Consider the following 22,285-nt stretch of genomic DNA (forward strand, 5'->3'; position numbering starts at 1 on the left):
TCTTGATCAACTTTTTTTTTTGGCCACAAAGCATAATCATCTTCTAATATAATCTAATTTACATATTACTAATTACATTTATTGTGTCTCCTTCCCCATGAGAATATAAGTTCCACGACACCAAAGATTTTTGTCTACTTCTTTCACTGATACATCCCAAGTATAGGCACAAAGTAGGCATTTAATAAATATATAAGGAGTCAATTATGCAAGTGTTTTCATAAAGGAGAAATTATCTTGCATTATTTTTCCTTTGTTTTATAGATTTCTTTTTAGTATGTATCTGGCCAGTGGATTATGCAATTGTCTTTAATTCTTAAAGAAGGAATGATTTTAAAAAAATCTAGAATATACCATTCATTATTTAACAGATACTCAGCTATCCGAATTATACCAGGCCCCAATCTAGGGGGCAATAAAAAGATGAACAAGTTGCACTTCTTCCCTATCCTCAGGGAGAGTAATTAGACAGGTAATTACAACAAATATGATTAGGGTTATGGCACAGTCATGCCATACTTTCAACCTTCTCCAAAATTCTCCCTTTGCTTTTTAGTTCTTGGCTTAGTAATAGAAAAAAATATATATAGCATGGTCTTATTATAGTACAATAGCATTATAAATAGTGAAATATATATACAAGTGTAACTACATTAGTGTTAATGACAAGAAGGAACATACTCCCTTTCAAAGCACTATCAAGCACCAAGAATGTTTCAGAGCTGCAGTTCTTGTGGTATAGCAATTCATTAACAATGCTTTATTATTCACACACCACCACCTAATAAGAACTCTATTTTTTTTAATTACAAGCCTATTTCACTGAAAAGGGATTTTTAACACTAAGAGTATGTTATTATTGGGGACATGATGGTCTGTTTCATCTTTTAAAAATATTTTGGAAAGTTTGCAGCAGATTGTTTTTAAATGATTAGACCCATTTGGCTTTTCCTTGGCAAGGGGTGCCCTGCTCTGTCCTTACTCCTCTGCCTGGGGAAGCAGGGTGAGCTCATTTCCTTTGTACCAAAATTGAAATCTGACTACCTCTTGGTTCAAGAGTGCCTTACTGCTCATCATCTTGCCAAGCACCACAGGAGAGTTATCATGGGGATGTTGCTGATTGCTAGGCTGCACTTAGCGCTGATAAATATGCAGATGTGTAGAATATTAAATGACTTTATTAGCAATCAACATATTATGCCATTAGGTTCATTTGTAAGAACAAAAATTAGTTGAAATTAATCTAATATTTTTTAAATCGATCTAATATATTTTAACTATTATTTTAAATATAGTTTTTTTGTTTGGGTGACAGATAACTAAAGTTATGTGAAATCACCAAAGCACTATGTCCCTACTGTTATCCTTTTCTGAATTCGTGAATATCAGTAACTTACAGTGAAAGCAATTTCATCAGCTGAGTAGAAAAAGTGTGAGGCAAATGAACATTTTCAGTTCAGTAAAACTGATATCCCAGAACACATACAAATAAAATGTTAAAATTGAAGACTTTATCCAAAGATAAGTGAAAATGATAAAAGATATCACTTTCTAATTCCTTTATTAGAAATTTAGGTTAGATATAATAAAACTAAGATGTCCATTTCCCACAGTCTTTTTCTTTTCTGAAACATATCTGAGTAATCTCAACTTTGATAATTTTTATTTGAATGTATATGCCTTAATTTATTATATTTATTATTTTTATTATTTTATTTCAAATGATTAGCTGCCTTGAAAGTTTTAGAGTGTGCCTTTCCCATTTTACTGTCAGTAACTATGGTGATATGCAGATTTAACAGATAGAAGTAAAATTCATACAATTGTATTTCAGAGGCACTAGAACATACAAGATTTCAATAAGGAAATACAGAAAATATGAGCAAAAAACGGAAAGCAAATTTGAACTTCAGAGATACGTTATGCATTTAAATTTCAATAGAAATTGAATTAAAATTTTGGAGCATTAGGCATATAAGTTTGAATATCATTCTGTTGAACACTGGCTTACAATCAACCAATGAATCTATACTGATATTCAACACTATGCTTGCATATGAATTTTATTGCCCATCTCCTGGGACATCTGCTCCCCTGGCAACAATTAGATCTTATCATCTCCATAATGATCTTTTTGTAAGAGGTTAAACTAAAAATTTCCACTCTGAACAGTAGTCTTCTATTTTCCTAATTTCTTCTTTTAGATGTTGCCTCTATTCCTCTTTTTGCTACATATTGAGACCTTGATCCCCTAGTTCTTTCTTTTTATGTGATCTATCAAACTCCACTTCTGTTTTGGCTTTCACTTCCATATCCATCCCCAGAATGTACCACTTTATGCCCTTTCTTGCTAAATATTCCCTGTTTCCTCATCCCATTATCCTTTTGTTTCATCCACCAAGTACACCCCAACCCTCAAATGGGTTTACCCTATACCCTCTTTATGACTCCACCTGGCCTGCAGAATGCTACTTGTAAATAAGCCACACAGCTGCTAGACTGGACCAAATATAAATCAATGAGCTCAACACTAGAGTGTGCTTTTTACTCCACTCAGATATCTAATTATACTTTCTATTTCAATTATCTTTCCGTTCTCTGTATTTCCTATTTCAAAATTTCTACACTCTTCTCAAACCTCATCGCCTCCACCTAACTCTTTTCTTAGAGGCTGACATTATCTTTTATGTGACAGAGAATATTGAAGTTACCTGACAGGTTCACATTCAACCTATGAGACCCTTAAAGAAAATTTTATTTCTTTTATACCCAAACATTCCTTTTTCTACCCATTAGAAGAAGGTCATTTCCTTTCAAAGACTAATACTTTCTTTCTTTCTTTTTTTTAAGGTTTTATTTATTTATTTGAGAGAAAGTGAGAGGGAGCACGAACAGTGGGAGAGGCAGAGGCAGAGGGAGAAGCAAGCTGCCCGCTGGGCTGAGAGCCTGATGCTGGACTCTATCCCAGGACCCCGGGATCATGACCTGAGCCAAAGGCACTTAACTGACTGAGCCACCCAGGCACCCCAAAGCCTGATTCTTTCACCTGTGTTTATGGTTTCATCCTTTTCCAAGTCCTCAGGATCCTTGAGGAATGACTATCATACTTCTATATTTTCAACTCCTTTGTGCAATTCAGTATATTAAATTAATTAATATTTCCTTGACTATTCCTGCTTTGTGACATGCTCTTCACTGACGGCTATGCTTCTTAAGGGAAAAACGAGTCATTGTCTTGTAAACGAAAAAAATTTGAGTGTGAATGTGTCTAGTGAATAGTTGCAATTGATCATATCAATTCTCTGCTCTTGACATTTTCTACAAAAGTGAGAAAAACTAAACATTAAGGTTTATTGGAAAATATAAGAAATATGAATGGTAGTGCTAAATTTTGTGGTTCAAAATGTAAATGCTATATAAAAAATATTATAGAGATGTTAATGAAAATTAAAGTAGTCAAGAAAAATTACACATTCAGGTAAACAATGAAAAATTTTTTCATTGAAATCATATGGGACATATTTCTTTCTAAAATAAATAGAAACATACAACAAATGTAATAATTAAAATAAGGTAGAATATAAAGGTAGATTCAAAAAAGAGTAGGAGAAGCAAATATGCTAACAGGTCACTTTCTCTAGCTTCCCAATTACTTTAATTTCGAGATCCCACAATCCATTGATTGTACCCTTTTTTCTGTGTCTTTACATATCTCACTTGGCTTTCTTTTTTATCTAGCTTGAATTTCTTGGTCAGTCAGTCATTAAAATCACTTCTTTACATAAACCTTTAATTCTTCTTACTTAGTAGAACTCCCCTGGCTAAAATACTATTCTGATTCTATCAGATCTTTATCCATTACCATGTCTGCAACTGCTTAGCTGAACATGACTGGAGGAAAACGCAAAATCAATAGATTGTCTCTATTTTAAATCAGTGGTCACTAACCTAAAGAGTTGTAACATCCTTCCTAAATCTACTGGCATTTATATTCTCCTATTAAATTATCACATCTTTCTTTCCCATTTAAATTAATAAAACAGATTTCCTTTTCCTCGTTCTCTGCTGGTAAACTTGCTTTTGTTTTCCATTAGATAACAGAAGTGGCTAAAGAAAACATTATAAGGGGTACCTGGGTGGCTCCATTGGTTAAGTGTCCGACTCTTGATCTCAGATCAGGTCTTGATCTCATCTCAGGGTCGTGAGTTCAAGCCCCATGCTGGGTGTGGAGCCTGCTTAGAAAACAAAACAACACAACACATTATTGAGCTCCTACCACTGTCCCTACTTACTCATATACTTGTGTCTGTGTCTCTGTACTCTTGTTTCTTAATATAAATCATCTCTGTTCTTAGCAAGAGCCAAACTTCCATTTGTGCATTATACTCCATCTCTTTCATACATTTAAGAATATTGCTTCAGAAATGCCCTTCTTTCTCATGTACAGTATCAGTTTTTCATGATCTTCAGGACCTTTCCCATAAGTTTCAAAACCAGATATTTCTCTCTAAAAATCACTTTCTTCATATTTCTCCACCCTTTCCCTCTTTTAACCACAAATTTTCAAAGGAATTCCACACACTTGAGTCCTTTTTCTCATTATCTAGTTTCTATCTGGCCATGTCCAATCAAATTTCTAGGACACCACGTTACCCTAATTAAAAGTCAACAATAAACACTGCAGTGCTAAATCCAATCGTCACATTTTAATCTTACCTGCTTTATCAGCAGCATTTGACCAAATTGGTTATTTCTCATTGAAATATTGTCTTCACTTAACATTCTAAGTATCACACTCTTCTTTTTTTCTCTCCTTTGCACTCTTCTCATTTTCTTCCCATTTCCCCAGTCATCTTCCTACATTCTCTAAACATTGGAGTGCTCAAGAGTTTATTTCTGGGAATTTTTGCTTTTCTATCTATATTAATTTCCTTAGTGAGCTAATCAATTTCATGGTTTTTAGATCATCAATGTGATTATAACTCACAATTATATATTTTAGGCTAAACCACTGTCCTAAATTTTTGATAAAATGCTTATTCAACTTCTATACTATTTTAAAATGTAAAGAACTTGGAATAACCACATTTTTTAAAGGATGTATTTGGAGAGATCATACTACTTGATTTCAAAGCTTTACTATAGCTTTACTATAAAGCTATGGTAATTAAAACTGTTGTGGGGCACCTGGGTGGCTCAGTCAAACTCCCCACTCTTGGTTTCAGCTCAGGTCATGATCTCAGGGTCTTGAGATGGAGCCCCACATCGGGCTCCAAGCTCAGTGGGGAACCTTTTAAGATTCCCTTTCCCTCTCCCTCCCCTTCTGCCTCTCTTCCTATTCTCTCTCTCGCTCTCATATAAATAAGTAAATAAAATCTTTAAAAAAATAATAGTAAAATTGTTGTAGTCTACATTATGAGATGGCTTATGCACCCCAACCCCATAAAGCTTTGTTGGAGTTCTAACCCCCAGCACCATAGAATGTGACCTTATTTGGAGATAAAGTGTTTACAGAGGTAAAGAACAAAACAACAACAACAACAAAATTTAAAATAGGAACATTCTGAATATACGTTTATATATATGTATATATGACGTATATATACACACACACACACACACACAAATGACCATAAGCACATGAAAAGGACTCCTGTCATCAGAAAAATGTTAATTAAAACTACAGTGAGATACCACTACATATTCACTAGAAATCAAATTCAACTAAGATATTTGTCATCCAAACACTTCTCTCTCCAGATCCTTACTGTGGTCTCAAGGTTTTCAAGTCAGCACCTCTGAGGAGAATCAAGACTCAGCCTTAGAGAAGGGAATGCTAATACCTGGCGGAGGGATGGTAAGCACCAGTTCGGTGGAGGTTCAAGACAGATTAAATCTCAAGTATCTGGAGTGAAAATCAGGAATTAGGAGCTGGAAAAGATGCCAATAGCTGGAAGAGTCATGGAAGTTGAGGGTGGTAGTGATTCCTAAAGAATTCTCAGATACTCAGAATCTGTTGGCGATTTTTTTAAGATTTTATTCTGTAGCAGGGAGGATATCTGAATATGTTTGCATTGGTTTGTTTTATGAACAGATTTAAGCCATCAAGTGACAGGTAACAATTATGTGCAATTCTGAAGGGCAAGGGCAAAAAAGGATGGATATAACAGAGGTCAGTCAAGCTCTAAGTAATACTATACTATATTTGATACAATTCTCTATAAGGTAAGTATATGACACAGGTAGTGGATATTTGCCTCCTTTTCATATAAAATGTTTTACTATAAAACTTCACCTACAACTGGAGAACAAGCTTAAACTAGATTTCAAAGGATGAATAGAACTTAGGTAGGTAAATACAGTTAGGGTAGAGTATTAAAGGACATAGCTTTCCAATTGTGATTCAAAAGGGAAAATGAAAAAAAAAATTCAGATATGGAAATGAAACTATATCCTTTTCTATCTTCCATCAAAGAAACACAGCTTTTATATATTATATAATGCTTCACATTTCCAGGTAAGGTTTTATTCTTACCTAGATGATAATTCTGTTTTTTTTAATGACTCTGTGTGGATATAAGAACTTCAGCTGGGACACCTGGGCAGCTCAGTCAGCTAAGCGTCTGCCTCCTGCTCAGGTCATGATCCCAAGGTCCTGGGATCAAGTCCCCCATCAGGCTTCTTGCTCAGTGGGGAGCCTGCTTCTCCCTCTGCCTGCTGTTTCCCCTGCTTGTGCACTCTTTCTCTCTCTTTCTGAAAAACAAGTACATAAAACCTTTAAAAAAAAAAAAGAATGTAAGCTAATTAGAAACAGTAATAATGCTGCATTATTAAAAATGCAGATTCAAAATCTGATCAAATCTAAGACTTTCATTGCTTGTGACTACTTTACAATTACTTTAATAAAGCATATATTGAATTAATTCAAGACAATAGAGTCCCTAGTTTTATCTGTAACTAGCAAACATCAAGATTATGAGAAATCACATTTCAGGATGATAAACTATTTTCCTTAATCTGCCTATAGAGATGAATGTGGTTACGTTAGGTCTGTATCAATTAGGAGCTCTTTCACCACTAGTATCAGAATATCCGACTAACAATAACTTAAACAATAAGAAAATCACTGATTATCTAACAGAGTTTGAAGGTAGGTGCCATTGTGGAACTCTTTCAGTAGCTTCACTGTGTCGTCAAACAGCCATTTCTGTGCTGCTATTTTCATTTGGTTGATCTCTCTTTTTTTTTTTTCTTTATGAGACCTATTATCTCATGGAAAAATGTCTGCCTGAAGATCTCAGCATTACATGGTCACATATGCCTCTTTTCCCGCCATGTTTTTATGTCTTCTTCACTGAACGAAAGCACGATGATGTGCACACACACACATGATTCAAGGATAAAGGAAGAAAATGGCTATTGAGTAAGTGACTAGAATTGCCTCTCACGAGGTATGTTCATTCTCTTTTCCTCTTTTTTATTTCTTTTCTCTTTTTTTCTTTTCTCTCTCTCTCTCTTTTTTTTTTTAATAAATCAGACCATATATTTTTGCCATAGGATATAATAGTTGGTGCCAGTGTGGGCTTGCAATCATGGAATCACAGATTTAGGAGGTATTCCAGAATTAAAACAAGAAAGCCAAAATTTAAAATATGGTTTAAATAAAACTGCGATACAAATTAATTTCCTTCTTCTGAAGAATAAATGCTTTATCGAAATCATTTTCCCTTTTGAAACAAGTTTATACATTATTGAATTAAAATTCTCCTTTTCTTTCAATAACTATAAAAATTCTCTACAGTGAAACCTCTCAGATAAGAATAAAATTCTGATAGAATAAAAAGAAAACAATGTTATACAAGTGTAAAAGTTTGGTATTCTGTACAGAGAGGCATATTCTCCATACAGTAAAAATTTTCCTCCAATAGAAAATTAAAAATTCCATTAAACTAGCAGATGTGTGTACTCAGAGTGAAATTCTGAAGTTATTCCTTAAACAAATATAATGACTTATTAATACCTAACACATCAATTAAGAGTTTGATTCATTCTGATACACTTTTATATATGTATATATTTATTTATATATGTATTTATTTTTATTTTTTTACACAACATCCAGCGCTCACCACAGCAAGTTCATTCCTTAATCCCCATCACCTATCTTATTCATCCCCACCCCCACCCACCTTCCCTCTGGTGACCATCAGTTTGTTCTTTCTAGTTAAGAGTCTGTTTCCTGGTTTACCTCCCTCTCTGTTTTTTTCCCCCCTTTGCTTATTTGTTTTGTTTCTTAAATTCCACATATGAGTGGAATGATATGGTATTTGTCTTTTTCTGACTGACTTATTTCACTTAACATAATACTCTGTAGTTTCATCCTCGTTGTTGCAAATGGTAAGATTTCATTCCTTTTTATGATTATGAGTATTACTCCATTATATGTATGCCACAACACTGCCTGTGGAGCCGCAGCGTGTTTCAGGAGAAGGAGGAGACATAGACAGGTTAGCTGGGAAAGAAAGTAGTGCAGGGGACCGCCGCAAAGAGTGCGACCACCCCGAAAAGCTGCAACCTCGTGTATTTATTGGCGGTAAACAATCAAAGACAATCAAGGGAAGTCTCGTGATCCTAGTGAATGGTAGTACATCACGGGGAAGGTCACAGGATTAGATGATGTAACATTCAGCAAGTGACGCCTATTCTTCAACATGTTTCTGTGGACTCCGCAGGCCATTGTCAAGAGCAATCAGGTTTCAGTTGGGGCAGCCTTCTGCCCTTTAGCGGATCAGACGTTCCTGGTCCCTTGTTATCTGAGGGGATTTCGGGAAGGGCAGCGTTCTACCCTGAGCAAGCTGGGCGTTCCCAACTGTTCCTGCTCTGACGTTTGCGCTAAAGTCCGCAGGGTCACAAACATGTTTTCCTATTATATCCTTAGCATAAGCTCTCAGCCAGGGGCTGCTGCAGTCATCTTAATAATAAATATTCTGATTCATGAGTGTTGAATAGCTTCCATTTCTTTAGGTATTCTTTAGTTTCTTTCAGTGATATTTTATTGTTATGGAGTACAAGTTCCACATATCCTTTCTTTAATTTATTCCTAGGTATTTTACTTAATAGTATTGTACAAGTAATTATTTTCTTATTTTCACTTTCAGAATGTTCATTACAATTATATCAAAATAACATTGATTTTGTATCTTTGATCTTGCATCCTGTAACCTCGCAAAATGAATTCATTGGTTCTTGCAGTTTTTTAGTGTATTCCTTACAATTTTCTATATATAAGATTACAACATTTGCAAAACATATAGTTTAATTCTTTTCTAGTCTTCATGCTTTTTTTATCATTTATTCCCTAATACCCTGATTAAAACAATGGTTAATAGTGCTACAGTGTTGAATAGAAGCAATGAAAATAGACATTCTTGTCTTGTTCCTGATTTTAGAAGACAGAGGCCGAATTTGGATAAAAGACAAGTAGAAACTTCGTTATGGGGTCCCTTGCTTCTTTCTCTGTTCTCCCTCAGTTAGACCGCAATCTGCTCCAAGGCTCAGAGTGGTTAAAATAGTACTGTTTGCTCTAGCTTGAACAACAGAGTATATGTAGCATTCCATACAACCGAGCTAAAGTGGGAACAGTTTCAGCACTCAGGAGATATCAGGAGATACAGTGAACGTAAAAATAAAGCAAAACAAAAAAGCAAAAACTACCTAAACTTTCATTGAAATGAAAGTGTTTCTGTGAACAAGGACTTTTCTTCTTTATATTGTGTCTTCTCCTGAAAGAACATATGCAAACACATATACATATAAGGCCAGATGGGATAAAATATCACCCATAAATAAATATATATGAATGTGTGTGTACGCAATTTCTTTGCATAAAATGTTATAAACTGAGACAAAATGAAATGGCAGAAAGAATACAAGTTTTGTGGCCAACCACAACTACACTGAAATGCTGATTTCTTCAATTACTACTTTTGTAATTACTTTGGAAAACTACCAACTGCTCTCATCCTTTAATCCTACATTGTAATTCTTAAATTAGAAAAATATTTTGGGAATTGGAAGTAATGTAAGTAAAAATCCCAGAAGAATGTTAGACACAGTAGTAATGAGTACAAAGAGCATAAATCAAAGCAAACAATAACAAAACTAATTATGTAATTTATATCTACCTTAATATGTTTTGTGATAATAGGTCTCAAATAGTTTAAGAAATGATTGTGGAATTATGATTATTCAAAAAAAACCTTGTGGGATCCTCACATATTAATAGTCTTCATCAATCTATAATTCCTGGAATAGCTTACATTTCTATGTACGTCTGCCGAATGATTTTCTTCAACTCATATGTCAAAATCAGGTCCAAATGTCAGTAATTTTTATTGTTCTCAGAAATGACTTTGTTTTCTATAGCATATTTGAGTAAGACATTTGTATATGTAAGGGAAAGTACAAATAGAGAAAGAAAAAAATTATCTCTCCCTGTTGAAAATAAGAGAAGAGACTTGACTTCCATCTGCTTCCTTTTCTTAGATCATTTACTTTAGAAAACGTGTCAATGATGTTCTTGGTCTCTTTCAAACACCTGTCAATATTTTTAAAAGCTAGAGAAGACTATTGCCAGCTTTAAGGCCTGGAAAGGTCTTTCTCAAAACACCTGGGAACTACCTCTTTGAAATGGAATTATCAAGAAAGATAGTGTCCCTATCTCTCAGTTTCTGCGGGATGGTATGTGCTTAACTTCTGTGGTGCCTAGCCACAAGTTGCAAAACTTACTTTATGTCATAAAGATATAAAAAGTTTATTTTTCCTTTGGATAAAGCCAATTAGCTAACACAGATGGTCACTCCAATTATTAAGTGAATACAGAATGAACTATGTGTAACAAATGGTGTTGTCAAGTCCTCTTATTTATTGTTATTGTTTATCTTGTCGTCCCATATGGAATGGGTTGTATCTGCGTGGTCATATAAAAGGGTGAAATTCCTTTCTGTCTTTGGGATTTCTCAGCAGATTGTCTATATGTGAATCACATTCTGCTTTAATGCTTATTCAATAATCAAACTGTTTTCTTTTTCTTTTCCTTTTGTGGAGAGGTTTTCTGGGTTGGGAGGGGATTTGTTTTTAGTTTTACCTCCTGAACAGTTCTGGTGATGAGAAGAGGATGTATGATAATTGCTGCATTGAGAGCACAAGCTGAAGATCTATGGCCACACAAGTCAGGTAAGAGACCCTGAATTACAGAGTCTCCCTTCTAGTTCTCTGCTCTTTTGAAATACTAGCTGGACTGACCACACTTTCCAAATTCAAGATTCTACTGTCAAATAGGCATGGGTAATTCAGACTTTAAAATCCCAAAGGATCACCATATGATTGGGAAAATAGGGGAAGCTAGGAATGTTGCCTTCAGTTCTTTCTCATAAAGGGCTAATTTCCCTCTTTCATATTTTGTAATGGGTATATAAGAATCCAGGCTTGCAGTTGCCTGAGGATTTTTCTTTTGCTTTGGATAAATTAATGAATGTATTTGCTGGAGTTCTTAGACAAGTCTCATTCCAAGCAAATGAATCAATAGTATTTATGGAATGAACATCATTTAAAGAGAAAATTAGAAATGATTTGGATAGTCAGATGAAATGATTGAGAAAAATTGAAGAACTGTGAGAATGAAGTTATGTTCTCTTTCAAAGAACTCTCCTCTATTCTTTCCTCATTCCCTCTGCTTCCTCTGTGTCTCTTGATCACTCCCTCACTCAAATAGACTCTCTGAAAAGAGAGATGATGGGTAGTGCCTTTGTTAATAGATTTATCTATGAAAGGGAACAAAAACACAACTTCTTTAACCAGTAACACATTACCTGTCCTGTTTGAATACATAGGCTTGCATGTCTCACAGTCTAGCCCTGAGTTCTCTTCAGATTTTAGCCTAGATTCATCAATATGAGGACCTTCTCATCCATTTAACATGTAGCTAGGAAAGCAGACATTATAAGGAGACCTGACCTGGGAATAATTGAGAACTTGGATAAAAACCTGTGCCTTCATATAAAGGCAAATTGGAAAAGGCAAAAAAAAAAAAAAAAAAAAAAAAAAAAAAAAAAAAAAAAAAAACCAAGGTGTTAAATTGATGAATGTCAAAATGGAAAAGAAAAAAAGTGCCACAAGATTTACATTTTTCTTATATAAAGGGAAATCAGACCTTCTCATCTGGATTGTCAGCAAAGCTGATGCTATTGAGAAGCTACCCACGACTCCTGGGGTCATTAGCATGCATTTTTCACCAAAGATATTACTAATTTAAAAGCTTCTTGCCCCTGGGACTCCAGAAGTTGAAGTAGTACTTGACAGTATGTTATCAATTTTAAGTTCCGTGGATAAGAATGTGGACTGCCTATCGCAGGGAATGATACAAACAGCAGAGTTTGCTCCTTTGATGAAGCAAGCGCATCAGATTCCAGAAGATCACAATATCAAAGAGGATGGTGGCCAAGGGAAACCAATTATCAGTCACTTCCCACAACCATGGAAGAACGAAAGGCATTAGAAATCCATCAAGAGGGTTTGCTAATGGCAGTATTTGAAGTCTTCAGCTGAAGGTCACCTGGTAGAAATTGTAGTGGTGTACCCAGAAGAGGGTTAAATCCCCCCACTGATTTAATCAGTTATTTGTTGAAGTTTTCTCAAAAATCACTGGCATGGATCTAAGGGCAGATCTAAGGGCAGACCATGTCCTGTCTTGGTTCTCTTCCAACTGCCAAAACCCAACTTAAGGAAAAAGGTGATAGTAAAGAAAGAAGACACAAATGCTCAAATCTTAATAGGAGCTACTCAGTTTGAGCACAATCTAAAGTAAGACAAAGAGTTAAAAAGATTAAAGACTGCTGTGTTGGCTGCTCAATTAGAACACTTTATTAAAAGGAATAATCGCTTCTGGCCAAGCCATGAAGGGAGCCCCAAAGACACTCTCATCCAGACTCTAGAAATAAGTCCGCACAAGCAGACATATTAATAACAATTACTAAAGCTGCATTTCTTGGTTCTGAATTTTAAATGAATATGTATCTACTACTAACAGATAAGTGGTATCTGTCATGAAAAAAAAATTTTAAATAGAAGATTTTTTTTATTTCTATAAGTACTAAAAATACTTCATACAAATTGATAGCTGATTTCTTAGAGGCTTAACAATGGTCTGCTCAGATATCAGCAATTCATTTTGCTAACAAGGTAATGAAAGTTGCCACTAAAACACGGCAAATTCCAAACTTAGAATCTTCCCTTTCAGTCCAATAAAAAATGTTTGTTCATTTTTGAAAATATGCTTAACAAAAGAACATAGATTATAAAACGGGTTAGATGTAATCCAACTGGACTGTGGGATTACTTAATAAAATAAATCATATAGCACACATTCTATTTGCTTGGTCAGTGTTGTCTGCCATCAACAAAGTCATCTAAATAAAACATATTTTAAAGACACTAGACTCTTACCATCCCTATCAAAAAGATAAAATTATTAAAAACATATAAAAGAGATTTGCTATTTGTCAATAGATTTCTTTATAGGCTACTTCCAAGATAAGCACAGAAGTTCTTTCTGACCAACTTTACCAAATGTTGGGTGGCAGCTGGATTTCATAAAACTAAGAGGTAAAAGGTAAGAGATTTTTGTCTACTTATAGCGTGTATGATGCCTAAAATCTTTCCCTCTTCAGAAAAACCAGTGTTCAGACAGGTAAAGACTCTTGTAATGAACATAATTCCCACTTTTGGGTTCCCAGAGCATTAAAATCAGAAAGAGAAGGTCATTTTGTTTTTACTCATATCTAGTAATTGTGTAAATGTTTATAGATTCCTATAATTCTCAGTACTCTGGAAAACAGAATGTAGCAATCAAACTCTAACAACAAAAGCAAAAAAATCATTGGCTAAGATTCTGAAATCTACTATGTCAAGATGGCCTATAGCTTTACCACTAGTCTTGTTAAAAAAATTAGTAATTCCTGGGGCGCCTGGGTAGCGCAGTCGTTAAGCGTCTGCCTTCGACTCAGGGCGTGATCCTGGCGATCTGGGATCGAGCCCCACATCAGGCTCCTCTGCTATGAGCCTGCTTCTTCCTCTCCCACTCCCCCTGCTGTGTTCCCTCTCTCGCTGGCTGTCTCTATCACTGTCAAATAAATAAATAAAATCTTTAAAAAAAAAAAATTAGTAATTCCTACAAGCTTACACAAAATCTCTCTCTTAAAATTTATGAGTGGCAAGCCTGTGAATTTAGGTCTGAGACCATGTCTTGTATTGGATTTTTTAATGTCGTCGAAGTCATGTTACACACTTAAAAGTGTTTGTCTTTTCCTTAGAATGTTCCAGACATAATGTTATAATATAGGACCTAGAAGAAAAAGAAGTCAGGCACTCCTACTGACCAGATTTTGTCCCACTACTTATTGGGTATTCAATAAATATAGGCTTAATCTTATTCTATTCAGTCAATATTATATTAAGTATACGTATGACGATGAATATTTAAAAAATTGTAAAAGAGAAAGAGTTTTTACTTCAAAAGCAGCCCACAGCTCTTTGGCTCTAGTCTGCTCTTTTGTCGTTTTTCCTCCCTCTTACTCAAACAAACCATTTTTTCCCCCAGATTTCCTGAAATATTTTTCTGTAATTTCTCAAATCTTCAATTTTCGAGGGTCAGTACACTTACATCCAGCCCTGCTCTGCCTGCCCCCACTTCCGGAGTGTCCTTTTACAGGCAAATTCTTCTACAAACAAATTCTTTACAGTTTACTTGACACACTGGTAGTTGTGTATGTATCGAGGGAAGACAAAGGATGGATAACAACAGGTAGAAGGGAGGGTAGATTTACTTTTGGAAAGTGCATCTATGTATACCTTTTAAATTTTGTTCTGAAGGGGAGCAGAATTTGTCAGCTTAGGCCACAGGATTATTTTAGGCAATCAAAACCTAGCAAATCCAGGAAAACTCTTTATCTCCCCCTCAACTACCTAAATGTACATTGAAAGGGGGGCCTGCCCTGTACCAAAAAAAAAAAAGCTGTTACAGACATACCTCTCTACCTAAGAAACTTATCTGCATAACAGGGAAACCATTTTTTTTTTTTCCCAAACATCTCTTCTCACCTTCCTATGAAGGGCCTTCCTCCCCTTTGTACCCTTAGAATCCTACCCTCCTCCTTAGCTCAGGATATTATATAAACTTCACTTATATGGCTTCCTTTTAGATCTCATAATTTTATGGGGCTTCCATAAGTATGAAATTAAATTTGTTTTTCTCCTGTTAATTTGTTTCATATCAATTAATTATTAGATCAGGGGAAAAACCTGGAAGATAAGGAGGGAAATTTTTTCTGCCCTTTCAGTTCTATGTATGCATTAGGTATTGAAAAATAGATAGAATATATTAAATATGTTTTGATAGGGCAAATTTAATGCACAAGTTACTTCCTGTAGGAATTCACCCATTACCCTCAGATGGCTAGGCTGCTAGCCACATTAAAGTATAGATCTGATCTGGAGCTAGTCACATGGTCACTGCTTAATAAAGGACTGCTGAGTCAATGAATAAATAGGAGAAAGTTTGTGTTATGCAGTTAACAATGGCCCTGGAATTTTAGGGGAAAAATCTATCCCAGCTGTAGTGAACAAGAAATGACAAAGCTTACCTCTAAGCTTTCCGACCAAAGGAAAGAGGCTAGTTTTAGAAAGAAATTAATTTCTGTCACGCAATCAACAATTTATTCCTCACACAGGCATGCTGAAAACAACTTTCAAGCAAAAATTCCAAATGAAACAAGTCTTTCTTAACCATAGTGAAGTACTGTTCCTTGCCTGTGACTGTCTGTGTTCAATGATTTCATTTCGGTGGCTCTCTTAATGCCGACAATAAAATTAAATACTCCTTAACAAGAAAATCCTTTTAAAAACAAAACCAATAATAACAATAATTCAGTAGCATATCTCTTTCAAAGTAATTATTTGCACCGTGGAAAACAGTATGCGGTTCCTCAAAAAGTTAAAAATAGAACTACCCTACCATCCAGTAATTGTACTACTGGGTATTTATCCCCCCCCAAAAAAATACAAAAACACTAATTCCCTGGGATATGTGCAACCCTATGTTTATTGCAGCACTATTTACAATAGCTAAATTATGGAAGCAGCTCAAATGTCCAGAGATAGATGAATGGATAAAGAAGATTATATATATATATATATATATATATATATATATATATATATATATATATATATCATATATAACATGAATATTTTTCAGACATAAAAAAGGAATGAAACTTGCCATTTAAAATACATGGATGGAGCTAGAGAGTATAATACTAAGTGAAGTAGGTCAATCAGATAAAGACAAATATATCATTTCACTTTTATGTGGAATTTAAGAAACAAACGAAGAAAGGGAAAAGAGAGAGAGAAAGAAACCAAGAAACAGACTCTTAACTATAGAGAACAAACTGTTAGTTACCAGAGGGTTGGTGAAATGATGGAGGTTAAGGAGTGCGGTTGTGATGAACACAGGTATTATATGGAATTGTTGAAACACTATTAGACACACGAAACTCATATAACACTGCATGTTAACTGTACTGGAATTTTTTTTAAAAAAGGAGTTATTTGAAATGTATGTGGTATTTTGCCATTCATGGGTACCTAAAAGTATTAAACAAAACAACAATATCTATTAAAAAGCAAAATAATCATAGTCGTGTTATGCCATAACACGACTATGATTATCATGGTAGTAGCATGGTTATGATTATCATAAAGATAATCAGAGTGTTTGTTTATTTGATATTATTTATGTGACAGATTTTAGAACATTGAGCACCAGATATTTCCCTCTGTTTTAGTGTGCCATACAAAATGTAGGGCATTCTGAGGTAAATGGTATTAAGTCAGAGAAGGAGAAGGTAAAACTACCTATTTTCTTTCCAATGTAATGTAAATTAAGAAAACTTGCTTCGGGAATAACGGGATAAAAGAAGTCATTCTAGATGAGTTAAGAAATAACAGTGACCATAAGGACAATGTTTTTGAAAGGGCCTTGAGTGCAGTTGCATATTTGTTTCTTAGACTGTCTTTGCTTAATAATTAGCATATAAATGGTCCCAACTAGGATTGAAAGTTAACGTTTCATTAACCTCACTTATAATACCTAAAGGAGGCATCCACATTTAAATTCAGGAAGAAAATTAGTTTAAGCTCCCAGAATATAATAATCTTAAAGCAGCCCCAACCATGTTGAGCACTGATCAAGCATCCCTGGTTCCATACACGCACACATACACATATACTTAGCACAAATGAAAACATTCATTGACACTGTTTTTCTCAAAGGAAATCCCTAGTGATTTTGAGATACTGCCTTCTAGAATTGGACTGTACAGTCTATCCAAAATATGTCTTTCCATCACTTATTTATTCAATCTTATGGCAATTCATTTCATCTTCTATTCATTAGTTCACTCATTTTTCATTTAACGAGCACTTTAAAAGCACTTACTTCAGGTAAATCACAATTCTGGACCAGTAGGAGACCCAAAGGAAAATAAGACTTGACCCTACCTTTATGGGGCCTGCTGTTCAGTGGGAAGATAAGACTACCAACATGAGCAAATTCAAAAGAACTTGATACGTTTTTAACATCGAGTTCCTACTATGTGACTAGAACTGTGTTAAGAAACTACTTCTCTGTTGAGGTGCCATAAAACAGAGCTTAGTTAAACACATCGGGTGTTCAGAAAGATTTTTACCATCCAAGAGGCGGAGGGAATAATTGTTGAGAACAAGGTCAGTCAAACCACACGGCTCTGGTTTGTGTCTCAGCTTGGTCATTATTTCCACTGTTACCTTAGGCAGGACACTTGCCATGTCACTGCCTCATCCTCATGAGCATTTTTTACATAAAAGGAATGATGAGAGTGATGCCTATCTTACAGGTTTGTTGTGAGGATTAACTTAATGAAGAAATGCAAAGCACCAACAACTGTGTTTGATGTGTAGTAAATGATGTAATAAGTTGTTTTTGTTTTGTTTTGTTTTTTAAGATTTTATTTATTTATTTGACAGAGAGAGACAGCCAGCGAGAGAGGGAGCACAAGCAGGGGGAGTGGGAGAGGAAGAAGCAGGCGCCCAGCAAAGCCGGGAGCCCGATGCGGGGCTCCATCTCAGGACCCTGGGATCACGCCTTGGGCCGAAGGCAGATGCTTAACGACTGAGCCACCCAGGCGCCCCATAAGTTGTTTTGGGTTTTGGTTTTGTTTTTTTCCAGTTTGATGTATAATGGAAGTTTTCCCAAAAAACTGAAGTTCTAGCCAACAGGTACCACAATTATAGGTTCTTTTTTTCTTTTCTTTTGAAGAGCAAATTCTTATTTTTAGAAGTGAAACTAAATCAGTGCTTCACTAGCACTAAATGTTTACTGCCAGTCCATGAGGACCTCTCTGGCACTTTAGAATTACAGTGTTTGTCTTAGAAAAAGTACTGGACTGAGAGTCAAGCACACCAGTGATAATTCTAGTTTTATAGTGCCGTTGACCCATGAGCAACTTGAGTTTGAACTACACAGGTCCATTTATACATTTTTTTATAAATATGGTACAGTACTACAAATGCATTTTCTCTTTATGATTTTCTTAATAACATATTCTTTTCTCTTACTTTAAGACTATGATTTGGGAACCAAAGACAAAAAAAAAATTATTAAATTTCCTTACCACTTACAGCCCATTGACAAATCCTTGAAACAGGCAGAGTAACATTCCCCCAGGGACTCAACTGCCTGGATGTTGACACTTGGCTAAGGACAAAAGGTGGTCTTACCCTGACCCCCAGGATCCTGTAAGTCTACTTTAACATATAAAAATTCCTTTATCTCCACACTTTCCCCAAGATATATGTTGCTAATCATTCCCCAAATATATGACCCAGCAGTATACATCTGAAGGGTCTCATCGAGTAAGGGACAGGTGGGGCTAGGTAGGGAGAGATAGATGGGGGCTAGGGGACCAGGCTCACAGAAATACCAGAAATGCTGAGGAATAAGGAAACCAGAGATAAGGGAACAAACCAGACTACCCTGCCCTGGGCATGGTGGGGGGTCAGGGGGTGTCTTTTTATGGCAGTCACATTGTGACCAACAAAGAATAACAAGACCTCAAAGAAGAAGTAAGCCATTAAAGATGTTATCACCAGTCGTTACTCAAACCAAGATATCACAAGAATGATAAGGCCACAAGCTCCCTGGTCAGTTCTAAATAAAAGACTATTGGTGGAGGCCCACATTGGCATCCCTGTCAGGACCCTTCTACTCCTGAGAGCTCTTCCTGTAGCCTTGCTTGATTAAACTCTATCGCTTTGCTTACTCTCCTTTGTCCACCAGATTCATTCTTTGACTCTGTGAGACAAGAACCTCAATCACCTGCTTCAACTACAGTAATACATACAAAATATTTGTTAATCCACTGTTTCTATTATTTATAAGGCTTCGCCTCAACAGTACTGTATTAGTAGTTAAGTTTTTGGTGATTCAAAAGTTATACATGGGTTTTTGAGTGTGTGTGTGTGTCGGGGGGGTCCTAACACTCACATTGTGCAAGGGCCAAGTATAATTGTTATATGATTTTCAGCAAATTATGAAGTTCTAAATTATAAATTTCAATTTCCTAGTCTACAAAATAAGATGCGTTGTTGTGTGTATATGTATAATGCGGGTGGAGGGTCCTGCTGCAAAAGTATTTAAATAATACAGTAGTACTTTAAAGGTTCATAATATAATAGAAAGCACTTTTTAGTCTTACACTTTCAAGATTTGTGCCATGTGCTACAATTCGTGTTTCATAAAATTTAAGAAAGCACAAAAACATCTACCAACCATAAAATAAGAGTCTCCTTGAGGTTAAGAACATATCCTGCTGGTAATAAAGAATACATAAAACAGAGACCTGAATTTTAGTTCAGAGATCTTATGCTGAAATTTAATTCTTGGATAAACACCAACTCTGTATCTATATCTAACATTGGTCTGGAATTTATTTTCTCACCTACAAGTTAAAGGAAATTATTATCAGATTTTTAAGCTTTATTTCAAATTTGTCCACTTAACAGTATCATGAAGTAGGCATTTTAATTACAAATTGTATTGAAATTGAAAATTTTTAAATGCACAAATACATGTTCTTATAATATACCCAAATAGTAAAGATATATATAAAGTAAAATATTAAACTACCTTTACTCCCCATCATTACTTCCCTGGCATAACTACCACCCCCATCCCTCAGTTTTTGACATATCCAGATAAAATTATTTTAACTATATGATATGATCTGTTCAAACTGCGTTTCTGTATATTTATGTGCAGATATGTGTACAGGTACACTTGCATATTTTTCTTTGTATAATTTTTTTGTTGCATTCTGTGGTTGAAAAATAGTAACATTGAAATTCTGGTTTCCTGTTCTCATGTAAGAAGCTTGGAAATTGCCACTCCCTTCTAACAAATAAAGCTGAACAGACTGAAAAATCAACAATTCTTCTAGGATCCATAAGAGAAGTAAGTATACAGAGCAAATCCTGGCCCCCAAGATTGGAGAGACAGGCAGGCAAATACAAGGAATGATGGCTTACCAAAACAGAAACTCATGAGTAGAAATCACAATGGGAACCAATGCCAGGATAGAGAAATCTAAACCAAAATTGACAAATTGCTAAAGACTCAATTGGACAACTCTGAGAGTTAAAAAATTCTTGGGGCTGGGGACAAAAAGACTGCTGTAATGACAAAAAGAATGGTCCTCCCCCAAAATAACTCCTCCAGGAACTAGCAAGGGATTGTAGTGAAGTTGTAGGAGACAAGATTAATATACAAAATGAATCATTTTCTTATATTCTAACAATGAACAAACGGAATTTGAGATTAAATACAATGCCATCTACATTAGCATCCAAAATATAGATTAGCTAGGTATTTTTCTAACAAAATATGCACAAGGTCTGTATGAAGAAAACCAAAAAACCAAAACAACACTGTATGAACAAAATTTTTAAAAAGAACTAAACAAATAGAAAATACTCCTGTTTATGAATAGGCAGACTCGATATATCAAGATGTCAGTTCTAATATATTGATCTATAAATTCAATGCAATCTCAATTCGACTTCCAGCAAGTTATGTTGTGTAATAGTATTGACAAACTGATTCCAAAGTTTATATGGTGAGGCATATTTAGTGACTTTAGATATATCTATAAAGACACAATCCATGAAAGAAATACTTGATGAGGTAAACATTAAAATTAAAAACTTATGCTCAGGGTGCCTGGGTAGCTCAGTCAGGTAAGCATCTGACTCTGTTTTGGCTCAGGTCATGATGTCATGGATCATGAGATCTAGCCCTGAGCTGGACTCTGTGCTCAGTGGGGAGTCTGCTTGAAGAGTCTCCTCCTCTGCCCTTCCCCCCACTTATACACACCCTTGTGTGCACACTCTCTCTCTCTCCGAAATAAATCTTTAAAAACTTAAAAAATAAATAAAAATAGAAAAATTTAAAAAAAAAATAAAAACTTCTGCTCTGTGAAAGATGATGTCAAGAAAATGAGAAGAAAACTACAGACTACAACAAATTATTTGCCAGATCTGATAAGGCACACTTTTCCAAAATATACAAAGAACCCTTAAAACTCAACAATAAGAAAACAACAACACACTTAAAAATTTGGCTAAAGATGGTAACAGACCCCTCACCAAAGAAGATATAAAGATGGCAAATAAGCATATGAAAAGATGCTCCACATCATATGCCATAAGGAAAATGCAAATTAAAACAAGATACCACTGCAGATCTGTTAGAATGGCCAAAATTTGAAAGATGGGAAGATGAAGATGTAGAGCAACTGGAACTATCATTTACTGCTGGTGGGAATGCAAAATTGTACAGCCACCTTGGAGAACAGTTTGTTGGTTTCTTACAAAACCAAGCATACTGGTATCATAAGATCCAGCATTTGTGCTCCTTGGTATTTACCCAATGGGTATGAAAAGATGATGATGATGATGATGATGATGATGATGATAATATATTTCTTATATCTGTATTTCTTATTATTATCTCTTATTATTTTTTCTTAATTGTCAACCATTATGGTCCCATTGGATGGCAGCAAAGAAGATGCCCTTCAGTAAGTGAATGGATAAACAAGCTCTGTACACCCACACATGGAACATTATTCAG

General features: G+C 35.2%; 1 pseudogene; it reads left to right on the plus strand.

The window, feature by feature from the left end:
- The first annotated feature begins 8,442 nt into the window (after window positions 1–8,442).
- The window catches only part of LOC113255477 (trifunctional enzyme subunit beta, mitochondrial-like), a 194,312-nt pseudogene continuing 180,469 nt past the window's right edge, over window positions 8,443–22,285 (plus strand).

Source organism: Ursus arctos, unplaced genomic scaffold (genome assembly GCF_023065955.2).
Source record: "Ursus arctos isolate Adak ecotype North America unplaced genomic scaffold, UrsArc2.0 scaffold_11, whole genome shotgun sequence".
In the NCBI taxonomy this organism is placed as follows: domain Eukaryota; kingdom Metazoa; phylum Chordata; class Mammalia; order Carnivora; family Ursidae; genus Ursus; species Ursus arctos.